Source organism: Tamandua tetradactyla, chromosome 11 (genome assembly GCF_023851605.1).
Source record: "Tamandua tetradactyla isolate mTamTet1 chromosome 11, mTamTet1.pri, whole genome shotgun sequence".
Taxonomy (NCBI): domain Eukaryota; kingdom Metazoa; phylum Chordata; class Mammalia; order Pilosa; family Myrmecophagidae; genus Tamandua; species Tamandua tetradactyla.
The window spans coordinates 56,871,529-56,887,977 of NC_135337.1; the positions used below are offsets into that span (position 1 = coordinate 56,871,529).

Below are 16,449 nucleotides of genomic sequence, written 5' to 3' on the forward strand. Positions count from 1 at the left end.
CATCTCTCCATATTTTATTGATTTGTTCTCAAATCGAGGGAAGAGAAGCTTCATCGAGCAAACACATGGGATCTTAACAAATTTCTTATTCTATTGCCTTTTAGTGTTGAAAGTGCAGAAAAGGACCTTTGTTTGAAAGCATTTAACTTTTTTTTTTTTTTAATATATGAAAAATGCTCATCCCTGTCTTTTCCTGGGCCTATTCCCCCTCATTCCTCTTCTCTGTTAAGTTTGACTTCTCCTTCTGGTACTAGGTTATAATTTGCAAAAGTGAATTTCAGTTGAGTCAATGGCAGCTTGCTTGTCCTGGAGCCAGCTTGAATGCGTCAGGGAGCTGTGTAAGTGCCCCAAGGAGGGGTGATAAGAACTTGCTCCTGAGTTTCGGAAGAGATGCCTTTGAGATAACTTGCTCTGCAATCACTGATACCCATATCAGGTGCTGATTTAGAACTGGACTCCATGCAAAATGCTCACCCTTATGCGGGTGGGGAAAGAAGAAGGGCAGGCAAGAATATTTGAGTGATTCAGTTACAGCCTCCAGACTGGTTACCAAGCAACTGGCTCAGAAGCTTCCCAGTAGTTCTCTTAGGCATCTCTCTCTCTTTCCCCATCAGCCCTCCTTTGCTCAGCCTATGCTTTCTGCCTGAAATACTTTTTCCCTTCTGCTCTTGACAAATTTCTATTTCCTCTTCAAAACTCTCCATGTGTCATTTTTCTGAAGCTTTCTCTACCCTGTCACCTTTCACAGGAGAAATAATTGTTTCTGCCCCTGAAATCACACAGCCTTCTGTACATATCTGCTTTTATAGCACTTAGCACACTGCACAATAATTGGTGGCTTACTTGTCTGGCAGTCTCTTTAGAATTGAGATCAGGATACTTAGGGATACTTATTTCCTTATTCATTTGATGTATCACTAATAACCTGTATAATCTCTGGCATATAAGTGCTACATAAATATTGAGTTTGAACTGCTTTTTGAGGTTTCTCTTTATTCTTCTGGTAATGGCCATATTGTAACTGAAACAAAAGAACCTATGAAAAAAAGGAATTCAATGCTTTACAACCTGCCTCCTAATACCATCACTTGAGTCTTTGCTGCTGCCCTCCAACTGTGCCACCCCTGGAACTTGCTACCTGACCATCCTTCCAATCCATTACGTCTTTGAGCAAAATGTCAACAAATACATTGTGTCTAACCATTTCTTTCTCAAATTGTAAAATGGTGACCATATCACTTAGTAAAGCATCAACCTGTATTTGGGAGACGAGACTTTTTTTTCCATCAAATGAGCAGCATCCATAGACTAACAGCACCAAGTTCCATATGCAGTAAGTGGAGAGCAACTACTTGTTGCTTCCCTAGAATTATGACATCATTCAGGAGAAGGAAAGGTTGGAAGTGGGAAAACTAACAGTGAAAGCTTTGAATATGAACATGTTAAGAAGGGGCGGGCTGAAAGTAAATTAAGGACTAGGTAAAGACAGGGGATCAATTGCCTTATAAAAATCCAAGAGATGCTGACAGATGGATGAGGTAACTCTAAATGACTTGAATTATTAAGCAGGCAAGACTTCAAGGTCTCCTGATTGATTGAGTCAACCCTTCAAGTAGGCTCACTTGAAACTCAATGAGAACTAAAACAGTACTTGAAATACCCTTACACTTAATTATTATTTAGTTACACACAATATGCAGTAATATTTAGTATAATTATAAAAGTGAAATGAGGCAGAAAATCATCTAAACTACAACTTGAGGGGGAATAAAAGCAGTCACATATGTACCTGTTTTCAGGAACTTTTGCTGGCAGTGAGTCAGCACTCAATATGTAGTTATATTACTGAGGCCTTTTCATATAAGCTTTAAGCTAATCTGTATAACAAGACTTGAAGGTATGAGTTTTTATTTTCTTCTTCCCCGCTGCAAGTGAAGTAGCAAAGATACAAAAGAATTCAAATGTCTGTCCCAGTGACGATGCCTCTGGGATATCACTATATCAGCCACAGTTCAATTTGCTCGTAAATGCAAGGATCAGAAGCTCACAAAGATAGTTTAATTAAACTGGAGCTCCTGGTAGTATAAAGTTTCTTAATAGATTCTCCTACAGATCCAGGAGCTAGAAATTGGAGTAGAGTTGAACCAGTGGAGTAGATTGACTAGGAATGGTGCTCCTTCTATCTGCCCATCTAAATCATCCTGTTTCTCTCTACTGGATATTTTTCTGTTTACCAATATTTCATAAGGATAAATGGCCCTCTCCCATAGCCCAACTTGATTTCCTTCTGAGTATCCTAGTTCAAATTCCAAAGAAAGGAAGAAAAAGACAGAAAAGAGAGAGACAGAGAGAGAGAAGGGATCGGGTGATCTAATTGGTACAGCTCACCTTTCTGAGTCATACAAGTCACAGAACTCCAACCTCCCCCACTTTGGTTTATCTTTCTACAGTTTTCTCTACTTAGCTGAGGTTGAAAATGAAATATACCCAGTGGAAAAGGCAACGTAAAATCTCTTAATCCTAAATGTTATCAAGCTGTCCCCTAACTAGACTATAAAAAAAATAACTCTCAAATCAAGGAGTATTTCACAGAAATATGTGACTAAAAATAAATAGATCAAATAATCAACAAATAAAACAAATAAGAGATTAGGGTTTGTCTATACACTATCACTGCTAATGAATGTTTCTACATGAGTGTCACTTTGTACCTTTTCAGGGGATTTTAATTCACATTTGTTCATTTTTAGTGGGCATCATGTGATCTTTGGAGTACCAAGGCCTAGGTTTGAGTAGTATTTCACTGTAAAGCATTAGCACAATTATTTGGTCATTTCAAACTTCCTTCATTGGTAAAATGGAAATGTGAGTAATCGTTAATGTTAAACATTACTATGCCCTAAGCATGGGCTATGAGCTTTACATACGCTATCTCACTTTTATACTCACAAATGCCATATTAGGTTAGCTTTACTTTACAGTTAGAATTAGGGAAGAAAATAATAATACTTGACATTTATTGAGAACATCCGTTAAAGAACCCTTTGTATTTGAGGTAGATATTATCATTACCCCCATTTAACAGATTAGGTGACTGAAGCACTAAGAAAGTAGTAGCCTGCCTGAGTGCATGTAGCTTGTAAGTGACAGAGTTGGATTCTAAGCCAGAACTCTCCTAAAACTTGTGTTGTCAACCAGAAGACACCATCATCCAAAGATACCTTCTGCTGAGCTTCTTTACACATTTTTTGGTAAGAACTATAAAGAGGCTGTAAAAGTGAAAATGTTTGGATGCTATAAATCACTGCATCAGGAACAGGAAATGGCTGATGTCCATGTCACTGATTCTCCTCTGTCCCCTCTGTAGAGGCCAACAACCTATGGCTGCCCAAAGCCTGTTTCATAAAAACTAGTTTTATTGGAGCATATCCATGTTCATCCATTTACATATTGTCTTGGCTGCTTTCAGTATAGAGTTGAGCAGTTGCTACAGAGACCATATGACCCAAAATATTTACCATCTAGTCCGATGCAGAAAAGTTTACCCATCCTGGATTAGAGTATAATTTTCTACTAACCATTGCGCAGCTTCAAATTTATTACCAGCAAATTAATCCTGGCACCCATTACCATTTAGCTGAAATTTGACAAAGAAATAAAAAGTATTGTGTATTCCTGTGCTCTAAAAATGTCATTTATTGTTACTACTAAACCAGATAGAGAAACTAAATCAATGTTATGTCAATGGACTCATATAAAGACACAGTAATACTTGGCTGCTTTTGGAAACTAAGGTTTCCTGCTGCTGAAGTTTCTGCTTCTCAAACTTGCTGTTTATAGCGTTGCCTCAGGGACAGGATGATAGGTACAGTGGAGAGGATATTGGGTGAACCAGTTCCTCACCTGTTACTTCTGGAAATCTTCCTTATGTGGCCCCTGAAAACTTCCATAACATACCCTGACTAACCCTGCCACTAAATCATCCAACTCTGATTCACTGTGTACCTGAATACAGGAGGAAAAATGCAGATGAGAAAGCACGATCTGAAAACATTCCAGAGAAAGCAGGGCAGAGAGAATGAATAGGGTGAGGTAGAATATGCCGCCCATTCTGGTACATTTAGAAACTCTATTTCAATTCAACTTTAAATCTCATTATCTTGCTCATAAATGCAAGGCACAAAGTGGCCACAGCACAGCTATTTTAACCTTGAGAGGGACAATTTTTAAAATGTATAACTTCAGTCATGTACAGTGTGAGCTGAAGAGCCTCGAAGCAGCATATGTAGAACAATGCCCAGTAGCTTATCTGAAAGGAATATTTTGCATGCAGATTTCCAAGTCACCCACACCTCGGAGATAATGCCAGTGAGTTAATCAAATACTTTTCTGCCTGCACAACTGTGATACCTAAAGCTGCTAGGAACATCATTTTTAGACATCCGTGGGAGGGTTTCTTTTTTGTAATTCTACATTTCTTTAACTCCCACCACATGTCTAGGCTTGCCTTCCAGAGACACACATTGCCACCTTTTCATCACAGCATTTTCCTTTTCAGTTTTTTTTCGGCTATGGACTAAGTAGCTCTCTTAGAGACAATTGCAGTAAATGCCCAACAGTGAACATGATTTCACCGGCACGCCACGAACTGACCAGCATGCAGGTCCTGTTAGGTAGCCTAGAATTGAGCTTAACATTCTCTCCTCAAACCAGCTGGCTTCTTCTTTCCCGGGCTCCATACAAACTAAAGTATCCTCCAGCATCCAAACCAAAACTGACGTTCAGTCACCTCTGATACCTTGTAAATGAAAGTCTACTTATAAGCCAAATCTTATGAACAATTTGGTGAACAAAGCACAGAACAAGTGATCAGTAAGACAGTATTCTGCTCGGTTAGCTAGAAAAATAAATTCAAAATGCAGGAGAGTGGACTAAGTGCCATGATAGGATTAAATGCAAGAGGTGATGGAATGATAGAGAGGGGAGGGAGTGTCAGAGAAAGCTTCCAAGAAGAAGATGCATTTAAACTGAGGCATGAGCCATGAATAAGATTTAGCCAAGAAAAGATAGAGGGAAGAAAATTGTTCCTGCCATAAAGAACAGTATGTGCAAAGACCTGGAAGAGAGAAAAATCATTTTAGAAGTGCTGGAAGGCAGGCAAGGTGAGTTAAGTAATTAAGCTTATAAATGTCATGTTCAGATAGATCTGCATTTGACTCTCAATTCCATGACTTTGGGCAAGTTATTCACTTTTCTGTGCCTCCATTTCTTCATCCATGAAATGGAGATGGTTACAATATCTCTTGCATAGTGTTGTATTTTTTTGCTTTGTTTTTTTCTTCACATGTGCAGGCACTGGGAAATGCATAGTGTTGTTTTGAACACTTAACAAATATAATACAAATGGCCCTTTAGAAACACTCAATAGCCATCATCTATTTTTACATTACTATTTTTATTTTATTATAATTCAATAATTATATTACTGTCATTACTATTATTTTAATATTTGAAATGTTAATTTTTATTGGCATGCCCTCATTTATTTTAAGTCTTACTGAAAAAGCTACAGATAATAATACCTCACCTCTGGATTTTAATAAAGGTTAAACAAAAAATATCTAGCTCTAGATAAAAGTATTCATGTTATATAATTCTATGAGGAATGATCGCAGCTGCAAATAACAGAATACCCTCCTGCAAAGGCAATATAACAACAATCAAAAATAGGGAGTATTTTCTTACAGAAAAAGAAATCTAGAGCTAGGTGGCTGCTGGTTTTGGTTTAGTAGGGTGATCATGTTGGGTGCTAGTGCTAGTCTCATTGCAATTCTTTTCTTACTCTTCACTTGCTGCTTTTGGTCACGAATGGTGACCTCAGCTCCTGCCATTAGGAAACATGGGAAAAGGGGTGTTGCTATGGAGATGCATCTTTTAATAAAAAAAGGAAAACTGTCCCAGAAAAACCCAGAAGACTTCCACTTCTCACAAATTGGTTAGAGCTGGGCCATGTGGCTACCCGTGGTTCAAGGAAGGCTGTAAAGAGAGCATTTATCTGGATACAGTACCACGCAACTCAGCTGGGGTTCTGTCTGCCATAGCATTACTTGGTGACCCTCCCATGTGTCAAGTTCTGTGGTGAATGCTTTATATGAACTGTTGAATTTATTCCTCACACTTAATATATGAGGTATTTATTATTAGTGATAGTTATTTTATGGAAAAGGAGATAGATGCACAGCAAGAGTAACTTGCACGGTATTACATGGTTACTAGGATGTAAAGGTACAATTGAAAGTCAGACAGCTTGACTACAAGACATTGAGTAGGGAAAGAAGTATTCATGGCACCTTTCAAAAGGAACCCATAACTACAAGTTCTTCTTGTGCTTGGAATATAGTTTGTGAGAAGACATATTTTCTCCTTCTTCTGAGCTCCCACCCCACAATTCTGGCATGCAGCTTTTTGCAAGTACCCATGTTAAACATTATGCCTACCTCATAACTTCCCCTTTCTATTACCACTGTTTTCCTCAATTGTGCTATATAATGCTTGGGTCAAGGGTTATATCTTAAAATTCTTTTAGGTCCACCTCTCCATTTTGTACAGTGCATTGTTCTCAGAAAACCAATGATAATCAATGAAATGCAACCAGAATATATTTTTTTTAAATCAATAAGACCCAAAGTCCTGCTTCCTTAGGTATAGGATGTATCCCCTTAGCATCCTTAAGGTGGTGATACTAGAAGAAGTAGGGACCATAGGCTTAGATTCATGACTGGAGACTCACTTCACAGATGCCATCTTCTCTCAACCCTTCTCTCTTACCTTCTCATTGGGTTCTTCTCATTGATCATTTAAGGGTTGAAAATCAGAAAATTATGTACTTCCAGTCAGGAACAGCAATGTAGGAATAGATGTAATGAAAATCTTAGCCTAGGGCAGTGTGACGGTGGTTCAGTGGCAGAATTCTTGCCTGCCATGCCGGAGACCTGGGTTCGATTCCTGGTGCCTGCCCATGCAAAAAAAAAAAAAAAAAAAAAATCTTAGCTTAAGTCCTCCAAAACTGGGAAATATATCATTATTAAACATATTAATTGCTAATAGATTACTGTTTGGAATAAGGTTCAAAGTATATTATAAAAACAAACAGGGTGGCAACAATAGCTCAGTGGCAGAATTCTCGTCTGCCATGCCAAAGACCTGGGTTCGATTTCTGGAGCCTGCCCATGCGCAAAACAAAAAAACAAACAAAAAAAAATGTACCTAGACCTAATATAGATCTAGCAACAGGGCCACCTCAAAAAGGGGGAAAAAATTACCCAAGAGAGAAAACATCTCTAAGCTTCTGGCTTTATGCTTGGGAGTAATCGGAACTCAGTCAAGGCCATACAATTGATGCTGTTGGCTTGTAAAACCCTAGTTCTGCCAAGATCCTCCAACATTTCCCCTTTGTACTGGAACCCTGTGTTCAATAAATTAGCACCAGTCACCAAAGGGTGCCCTTGTCTTAATGACTCACCAGTCCAGACAAGTCCTTTGGTGAGGATGCTCCAGACAAAACTACTCTGGGACAGCAACTTGACAGCCAAATCTGAGAATGTTCAGGATATGAATGCGATTAGCAAAAACAACAACAAACAAACAAAAAAAACAAGAAACAGAGAGAAAATGAGGCAGCTGTGCAGCATAGTTAAAAACACAGGAATTGGGTACATAGGGCTTGAATCCTAATACATATGTACTAGCTGTGTGATTTGGGGCAAGTTACTTAATCTCCTGTGCCTCATTTCTTTCTGTAGAATAGGGATAAGACAATAATAATACCTGATAGAACAGTCTTTGAATAATTATATGTAATGCTGGGTACACAGTCAGGCATTCAGTAAACAAGAGTGATCTACATGAGAGACGGAAGGCAAAAATAGTAACAGCAGAACATATGGTTTAGCACTGTAATCTGATCCCAAAGGAACCAGGAAACCCAAGGGAGGGCTCTTCTTACTGGAGATGCTTTCCTCCAAGCTCGCTTTATCTTATGTTTTGCCCTTCTCTCTACTCAGTGCAAACTGCTTTTCTGAAATATTCACATGCTGGCTCCCTACTGTTCTACTCACAGTTAGCTGTCAGAGCTCTGGACAACTTTTGGTTACAAGATAGGAGCTATGACACTTCCAGCCATGGGGTCTTCACACTGTCGGTAAGATGGATCAGAAGGGTCAGCCGGCACGTCTCCCCTGTGACTCATCAGACCAGACCTTTGCCCTAAGATAACTGATGGTAGCAGGGCTCTCCTGGTCTGCCTTTAAGAAAGAAGTGTGCTTTTCCACCACTCCTGCACAAACAATCTTACCTGCTAGTGACACGGGCTGAATGGAGTAGGTACAAGCCGTGGCTGGAGGCCCTAAACCCAGTGCAATTCAAAATTTACTGCCAATCAGAATGTGTTTCAGCCTAATGCTAATAATTTTTGTCTTAAATGATCTGACTTGGCAGTTGAAATTACAGACTCTAATTTTCTCTGTGGTGATCTTAGCCTACCCCTATTTGAATATAATTTCTTATGGTTTGTCTCAGTTTTCCTTGTTAGAGTCTGCATCTGCAGGCCAACTTCCTTCACCAAGTAGCAGTTGCATGAAACAAGTGTGTATGATCTGTCCTTGTGTACCAGTTTGAAAATATTATATACCCTAGAAAAAGCATGTTTTAATCTTGTGGAGGCAGTGGTTTCTTTTAATCCAAATTCAATATTGTAGGACAGAAACTTTTTATTAGATCATCACCACGGAAATATGATATGCTTTGTGGGTATCTCTTTTGATTAGATGGAGATGTGACTACCCATTCAAAGTGGGTCTTGATTAAGTTTACTGGAACCCTTTAAAAGAGAAAACATTTTGAAGGAAGAACCGACAGAGAGAGAGCTGACAGAAACTTCAGAGTAGAGCTGACACAGATGCCAACACTTGGAGAACAGAAACACAGATGTTTGGAGATGACTGGAGCCCAGCAGAGAGCACCATGAGATGTTAAGCAACTCAGAACCTGGAGAGAGCCAAGGGAAGCCAAGAGATGAGGCCAGCCCCAGAGAAGCAAAGTGAGGGACCCCCACAGGAACAGAGGCTCAAGGCAAGGCAATGGAGCCCAGGAACAAGGGGCCAGCAGATGCCAGCCACATGCCTTCCCAGCTGACAGAAGTGTTCCACACCCATCGGCCTTCCTTGAATTAAAGTATCTTTTCCAGGTGCCTTAGTTTGGACATTTTTATAGGCTCTAAATTGTAAACTTGCATCTTTCACTAAATTCCCTTTATAAAAGCTATTCATTTCTGGTATATTGCATTCTGGCAGCTTACAAACCCAAACACCTTGTATCTTTTTTTCTTTCTTTTTTTTTTTAACATGGGCAGGCACCGGGAAATGAAGCCGGGTCCTCTGGCATGGCAGGCAAGCGTTCTTGCCTGCTGAGCCACCATGGCCTGCCCAACACCTTGTATCTTAACCATTAGGATTTGTAGCCCATGGCTGGGATCGGTAAAGATATTTTAACTCCAAAGTATTTAACTCTGTTCCGCTTGCCTGGCCATTGCACTGTGAAGAAGAGAAGAAGCTAAGTAGGAGTTATATAACCATTTCTCTAAATAGAACACTGTATGCATATAGGAAGTCTCAGCTCTGACTAATACTGAAGCAGTGTGGATACTGGAAATTATCTTTGATAAGAAATGCCAATTTTATTTGTATTATAATAATAATGGATTCAGAAGTTTTCAAAACAGGAAAATGTGTTGATAAATCAAGGTTAATTTCCAAATCTTTTGATAGACTGAGTACCTTGGACTGAAAACCGATTCTAAATGCCCTATATGTTTTCCAAAGAATGTCTCAATCTGTCAATTTTCTTCCTTTTGGAAGCAAATAAAGACAAAATAGCTGAAGTTTTCTCTAAGCAAGTAGAAAGCATTATCTCTTTTTTAGAAAGTAATATGCTAGCATTAAATATTTTCCTTAAAAATAAAACAACACTTGGGGCGGGCCGCGGTGGCTCAGCGGGCAAAGTGCTTGCCGGCTATGCCGGAGGACCTCGGTTCGATTCCCGGCCCCAGCCCATGTAACAAAAAACGGAGAAACAGAATACAATAAAACAAGAAAATGTTTAAAAATGTTTCCCTTTCTTCCTTCCTTCCTTCCTTCTATCCTTCCTTCCTTCTCTCTGTCTTTCCTTTAAAAAAAAAAAAAAAAAAAAAAAAAAAAATAAAACAACACTTAACAGCACTGTAAGGAAAGTTATATTTTCCCTTATAATTGGGCAGCACACATACCAAGAAAAAGCTATCTGCTGAGATTAAAGATCATTCCAGACATTTAATTTCTCAGGACCTTTATCTCTTACAGCCAAAAATTAGATGAACTCCATAATAAGAAAGAAAGCTTTCCAAAGCCCAGGTCTATAGACATGTTTACTTGCCCAGCATGACACATTTAGATGATACAATCATTTAAAATAACAAATGGTCTCTTAAAGACAAGGTAACCTCTAATACTATTAGAGACCCCGGTGTTGCTCTGGTTGTTACACTCTTTTATTTTATTCTTATCTGTAATCTGATAACCAGTGGGAAGCCAGGAGAACAAAGACTTCTCAGACACTATATACCAACCAATGAATCAGCTGTACAACAATGACAACTCAGCTGGCGGTTTTCAAAGTTTATGCCATGAGCCAGCATAAAAGGTAATCATTTTAGGAGTCAGGGCATATTATCTAATAGCAAGATGTCTTGCTCTGGAGCTTGAGAGGATCAGCAGGAAAATATTTTATCCAGGAGGATGACAGTAGCATAGATAAAAGTCTTCCAACTATTTCAAAAGGGATTTTAATAAACAATTCAGGAAAAGGGATGGCCTTACGTAACATTTCCAAGGGAAGGCATCCTGGGAAGCATAGTCTCACAGGGAAGCATGGAAATTTATAGAAAAAAAAGAGGAACAGAAATGTTCTGGACACCATTTTACACATCATAAGACCTGGATAGCCCAATTGAACTATGGAATACCAGGAGTTCGGAACATTCCTGCAAAAGAAACACCTTAATTAAAGCGCAAAAGAATTTTTTAAAAATATACAGACACATGCAAGCCTTCTTAGATTGATTTTGTCCAACACGGAACAAATACAGACTCAGTATGGAGAGACTTTATTTGAAAATATTTTTTTAAGGGGGAAAAGGGACTATTGCAATAGAGAGAATGCTTTGACCTTAAGATCTGCAAGCTCAAAGGCTAGGCAAAAAAATAGAAAAGGAAAAGAAAAGATATATTCTATAGGGAGGAGTAAACAAGGCTAAAAAAAAAAACTGGCTGTGGGAGGTGAGATGAGAGGGTAGCTTGATTGGATAGTAGATCAGAGAATATTTTACTGAGAGATAGTCTATTCTCAAAAGAATAGGCCAAGTTTCAGTGAGCCGGGGGACGGAGAGAATCTTAACCAAAATTAGGTTAACAAAATTTTTGTTCTGGTTGGTCGGGGTGGGGCAAAGCAGTTCAGTTTATCATTTATGAGAACACGAATGGGAATTTGGAGGGTCTGTATCTGGCCTTGTCATAGATCAACAAGGAGGGATTTATGAGCCTTATCTAAGTCATATGGGGAAGGATGTTTTCTGCAGTAAACCATTTTTCAGAACAGAAAAGGGTGGAGGAATTTCTTAACCCCTTGTTTTCTAGAAGCTTAAGGTTCAGGTAATGTTCAACATTACATATATGTATCTATATTCTACATGTGTAGATAACTTTATCTATATATATATAGATACATAAGTGGATATGTGTGCATGTATGCATACATTTCTACCATTAGCTGTATGTATTTTTAGCACTGGCATCCCAATAAGGTTATTTCCCTGTGATTGAGCTTACCCAAGTAAAAGAGCATTGAGGTATTCCAAAGTTTCATAATGAAGCTTGTATAGATTTCATTGATCTGACATTAGCTGATCCACTGATGGGAGCAATGCATACTCAAGTGAACTAGGCAGAAAGTACAGAGGCTGAAAGTAGATTAACTTATCTTACTCTTTTTGGTGATTAATTTCATGTGTCAACTTGACTAGGTTATTTTGTTTGGTACAGGAAGTACTGGCACAGATTATTAATATGAAGGTATTTTGTAGATGGATTTGCCTCTAGAGTCAGTTGATTGCATTCACAGCTGATTGCATCTACAATCAACAAAGGAGATTCCCTTTAGCAATGAAGGGAGTGTCCTCATCCAATCATTAGGAGGTTTTAAAGCAAAACTGAGGCATTCAGAAGTCACAGATATTTTTGCCTCTCTATCAACCCCCACTTCTGCTGGGGAATTCAACTTCATCTTCTTCAGTATTTCCAAGTTGTGGTCTGTCCTATAGAATTTTAATTTGCCTGACCCCGTGGTTGTGTGGGCATATAATAAAGTTCTTAAATTGTGTGTGTACGTGTGTCTTCTGGCAGTTCTATTTCTTTGGAGAATGCTGTTAACACACTCCTCTAAGTTTCAATTCTCCCTTCTGTTATGCAAAAAGGCCCAGTATCCTAACACATTCTCTTCTGTGAAGTAGTGATTTTCTCCTCTCCCCCTAATATAATCTACGGACTAAATGGTATTTATTTACCTGAATTTGGGTCTAGTCTGTCCATTTTCTGAAACCAAAATCTTTTTTCCTAAGATCTACCTGTGGTCCCTTTTCAGTCATTGCTATTGCCAGCATCATCACTCACCCTTACCAAACAGTAGCTATATGGCAGATGTTGAGCTAAATGCTTTCTTACCTGATTTGGTCAAATCCTCACATTGAAGGAGGTAATCCCATTTTATGTAAAAGAAAAATTAGGTTCAAAGTGGTTAATTAACTTACCCAAGATCATCTAGTTAATAAGTTATGGAGCTGGAATTTGAACCTACTTTTGCCTGAACTCATAGCTCAGCTCATAGGTATCGTGCTACACCAGTTTCTAATATGGAGTTTTTACATTTCATGATATTTTTTTGTTCAGAGCTTTCATCATAGTCCCTTAAGCAAATATCAAGCAAGGAAAACTGGAATAAACTTTAAGTTTAAGGGGATGGAGAAAACCAGTGACTCTGCAACAATCTAAAAATCACCTTATAAAAAAATCCATTGAAATCATCTCCCTGACGTAATGTTTTAACCATACTAAACCACTTGTTATGCCAACTGCACCCTGTTTTACCCTACTTGCTTTTGTGTCTGCCTACAACTTCCTTCTTATCGTTTGCAAAATGCCAAGCCTTTCCTTATTCTAGTATTTTATATTCATTTTCAACGTCATATTTATTATCAGTGGTGCTAAGAAGGTTTTCTCCCTCCAATGCCCTCTTCAAAATGTGGGTTTCCTGCATGTGTTAATACCTTCTGTTTGTGCTCTGATGTCTGTGCGTTTAATACTGAAGCCTGTTCCCTTAGGATACTCCCAATGTTTCTGGTCTGTAACCTTATAAACTAACCCCTTTGCTTTGGGCTGCAAACAGGAGAGAGTGCAACAAAGAGAAGATTCTTTAAACTTCTTTTCATCATGTGTACTTAAAACAGCCCCTTCCTTACTCATACCATCCCTTTCTTCAATTAAATAGAAATGCAGACACTATCACAATTCCCATTGTATATGCCCTGGTTTTAAAAACTATTTTATGCTGTATTTCCATATTTAAAAATGCATTTATTGACAAATAACTCTTGAATTTGAAGAAGATTCCAGATGCTCTAAAATATTTTTTGCAGAGAATGACAAGAGCTACTTTGAGCAAAGAAATAATTGAGTGTCTGGAGCTGTTCCACTCGTGGGGCTCTGCTCTCTCCTTCCTCTGACATGTAGGATTGTGCTTCTAGGTTAGTGAGGGCATTTCTGAGAGATTTGTTATGCAGATCACAGAGAAAAGAATAGAAACCAAGCTTCTTACATTGAAGAATTTGTGTAGCTCTGCTCTACAAGTTCCAATTCTGTTATTGATGGAATTAATATTTATTGTTTGCAATGTGTCAGTCACTGCGCCAAGTATATAACATTTGTTCTGATTTAATCTTCACAATCACTCTATGGAAGAACTAATTATTAGCTTTTGTTCAAATTCGAGGAAACAAGTACAGAAAGGTTAAGTAATATGTCCATAGTATCACATCAGTGAAGCTGTGATACTTTTCATCAGGTCTGCAGTCCATGCTTTCGATTGCTAGACAACACCAGCACCAACGAAGGGATTACTGAAACCTCTACTGCCTCCAGCAGGATGAAACTCAAGAAGAGTTCATCACAAACGGACATAGCAAAGGAAGGCAGACTCTAAAAGACCATTTTCCTAAGCACATTGATAGGTTTTACCTAATGTATTCATAAAGCGTTTGTTGAGATTACTTAGTACGGGCCAGGCACCTGTCAGTGGGGGAGGCGGCTGCGCTGAGCCAGCGGCTGGACCCTTCCGCCCTCCGCTTCCTCCGGGCCACGCGCCGCCCCGCAGCCCGCCCTGCAGCCAGGACGCAGCAGGCACCTCCTTTCCCGAGGATTTCCCCTCGGGCTGCATCGCCTCCGTCATCCCCAAGACGGCTGCGGCCCAGTCGAGCGGGTCAAGCTGCTGCTGCAAATGCAACACGCCAGCAAACAGATCGCCGCCGACAAGCGGCACACGGGCCGGGTGGACCGCGCAGTCCGCATTCCCAAGAGCCGGGCATCCTCGCCTTCTGGGGGGGGGGGGGGGGGGGGGTGCGGGGAGCTTGGCCAAGTCATCCGCTACTTCCCACCCAAGCCCTCAGTTTGGCCTGCAAGGCTGAGCACAGGCAGACGCCTCTGGGCGGTGTGGACAAGCTGGCACAGTTCTGGAGATATTTTGCTGGCAACCTGGCTTCACATGGGGAGGTGGAGCCACTTCTCTCTGCCTTGTCTGCCCACTGGGTTTTCCTGGACCCAGTCTGGCGGCCGAGGTTGGGAATTCAAAAAAGAGAAAGAGAACTCAAAAGCCTGGGAGACTGGTGAAATCACCAGGTCTTACTGCGTCCGAGGCCTGTCCCAGGGCTTCAGTGTCGGTGGGCATGGCCTCAGTCTCTCCCGGGCAGCCTATTTTGGCGTGTACGTTACGGCCACAGCTAGGCTCCCCGACCCCAAGAACATACACATCGCGGCGAGCTGGATACCTCCGGGACCGTGGTGGCTGTGGCTCCTGCGCTCTCCCACAGCTTCCAGGCCAGCAGGCGCCTAGGATGATTCAGTCCCGGCACAAGGCGCGGGTGGCGTGTGTACCGTGACTGCCGATGGCTGGGGGAAGGGTTTCAGAGATGAAGGTGGCAAAACCTTCTTCAAGGGCGCATGGTCCAGTGTTCTTAGAGGCACAGGTGGATGGCTGTGCTGGTCCCGAACGAGGAATTGAAGGAAATCATCAAAGTGTGTCTGTCTTACTGGAAACAGAACCAAGAGAATATGTAGAATCCTTCCTTAACCCTTACCGGCCATTGACCTTCAAGAAATGCCTATTGTTTTCACCCAGACAGATCAAACCTGTAGAGGGCCAGGGAAAGCTCTAGAAAAGGGGCTTATTGTGATCACATAGAACCATAGGCATCCATGTACTGCTTATTGGGAATGGAGGTGGGGAACCATGACCATGATTGGGGACCCATGGGAGAGGCAGCTCAGCTATGCAGATGGAGAAACCCTTGAGTCCAAATCCTTGTAGGATCTTCAGTTGTGTTGAAGTATTTATTCTTTTTTTAAAAATTCATGTCACATATTTGTACTTAAGCATTATCTCCTTTTACACAGCTGGATATTTACAATTATGTTCTATGTTGGGCATTCTGCTGCAAAACAATAAGTAAGCAAGACACTCAGAAAAAAAAAAAGAGAGAATGTGAGATGAATTGGGGTAGCACGTGAAGACAACAGTGGAGAAATATGTTATGCTAGGGTGCAGAGAACTGGAATGGTAATTGGGTGGGTCATAAAAGAAATTCCTGGTTGTCTATTTTTTTTGTAATGGAGGAAATGACTACTTGAAGTTGAATTTATCTGGTAAAATGGTACAGTTACTTCCCAAAGTAGGAAATTGTACAGAACACCATTATATAGTTTCCATAGTTTGTTTTATGTTTTCTTGCTTAAGTTGACACTTTAGGAATAGTATTCTCCAAATTCTACTTCAAAGAACATCAGTGAATGTTCAGGGGTAGAGTTCTGGATTCACAAAAGTTTGAGAAATAGATTTGTTTATGTCCCTACTAAAGGACTTCTCAAATTCAATAAAAAATACGGTTTTTCGCTTCTAGGAGGGGAATGGGTCATGCCACATTTCCCACACATTTTATCATAATTTGCATTTGAAAAGATCACTTAAAGTTTCTGGTATTCCTGGGACATCATTTAAGAAATGTTGATGATCCATATTAGTGATAACAACAAATAC

General features: G+C 40.0%; 1 pseudogene; it reads left to right on the top strand.

Moving 5' to 3' along the window:
• Positions 1-15,473, top strand: part of LOC143649131 (ADP/ATP translocase 3 pseudogene) — a 130,285-nt pseudogene extending 114,812 nt beyond the window's left edge.
• The last annotated feature ends 976 nt before the right edge of the window (positions 15,474-16,449 follow it).